Source organism: Pteropus vampyrus, unplaced genomic scaffold (assembly GCF_000151845.1).
Source record: "Pteropus vampyrus isolate Shadow unplaced genomic scaffold, Pvam_2.0 Scaffold568, whole genome shotgun sequence".
NCBI lineage: Eukaryota > Metazoa > Chordata > Mammalia > Chiroptera > Pteropodidae > Pteropus > Pteropus vampyrus.
The window spans coordinates 4079-5734 of NW_011889349.1; positions in this window are offsets into that span (position 1 = coordinate 4079).

Below are 1656 nucleotides of genomic sequence, written 5' to 3' on the forward strand. Positions count from 1 at the left end.
CCAGGCAAATTTTCTGTATCTTCATGAGATTTTTTCTTTGTTTTGTTTTTCTAGAAAGTTGAGACAACTTGACTATAAAAGTGGGAAGGACATTGTGATCCAGCATCTACTTAAATTGCAGTTAGTGCATATTGAACTTATTTTAAATGAGAGGAATGTCTTATCCCGAGGCCTTAACAGGCTGAGGTTTGTATCTCACTTTACTACCTGTGTGTGTCACTGTGAGAGTCACTAATGTACCAGATCTGACAGCAATAGTCGGCCTCGTCCTCAGCCTGGAGCACGGAGATGAGCAGAAGCCCTGCGTTGGCCGAGGCGTCTTTGGATCCAGAGAAGCGGCTGGGGACCCCGGAGACCTGGTCCTCATTGGAGTCTGAGTAGAAACTCAGGAGATACCGGGGAGGGCTCCCTGGCTTCTGCTGGAACCAGTTTATCCAGTGGCCACCAACAGTGAAGCCACTGCTCAGGGTGCAGGTGAGTCTGGGTGATGCTCCCGGAGAAGCAGAGAGGGAGGGCGGCTGAGTCAGCACAGGCCGGGAGAGGGAACCTGCAAACACAGACAAACGTGGTCGCTGGCATAAGAAATCAGAGAAAATTTTGCAGGATTTTGAGCAAGAGGGTGGTGATGTTGGGGGTTACCCAGGATCCCCAAAACCTGTACCCACCTGTGCACTGAGAGAGGAGGACGAGGAGGACGGGGGTCCAGGCCATGGTGCACGCAGCCCCTGAGCCCACAGTGGGGCTGGGCTGCCCAGGCCTCCTTTTCTTCACTCTGTGCCAGACGAGGGGCTGTGCATGCAAATGTGTGTCCATCCAGTGACCGCCCAGCCCCTCCCTGAGCCCTGGTGCTGGAGCTCAGCTCACATCTAGACTGAGGAGGATGGAGATTGGCTTCACCCCTGGGAGAGCCCTGGGAGGAAGCACCTGCTGACACCACACAAAGGTCTCTTCTCAGGGGACTCTGCCAGGCCAGACGACACAGCTGATGAGTCCCCAACAATGAGCAAGAGTCCAACCCCTAGTCCTAGGCTCCTTTGAGTGAATGGTCCTCACTGAGCAGCTCTGTAGGAAACACAAGGCAGTCCCACAGTGCCCCCTTCTTCTCACAGGGCACACACATCCCAGTGGCCCAAGGCCCTGAGAGCCTAGTTTGTTCTAGCTGTGGCATTGTCTATCCTCCCTGAACTGCAGCCGGGGCAGTGACTCCAGGAGTGATGGAGGATGGAATAGGAGGCAAGGGTATGAGTAAGAGCCATTGCTTATGTGGCTCCAGGGGGCCCAGATGCAGGAAAGTCACCCTTCAGTGAGGATACTGCTGACCAAGTGTAAAAATACAGGCAGTATTTTCCCAGCCTGCCTGGCCCTCACACTAAGCTCTCAGAACACGTCCCCCAGTGCCCCCTGCTGGCTCAGAACGTACAGCCTCCAGCCCATTTCCCATCTCCAGCTCTTCTGGAAGGGCTTCTGATTTTTGCAGGAGGATCTTTCTGATGTCACTACCCAGGGCAGTAGAATGAGAAGGTCCCATCTGTGATGATGGGCCTAAGCCTTTAATTTTTCCAGGTCTCTAATGACCTCCAGAAGCCAAAGGAAATGCTGTGTTGTCAGATATTTTGGGGTTATTTGATACTTGACAGTGCTCTGCCTTGCCCCTGG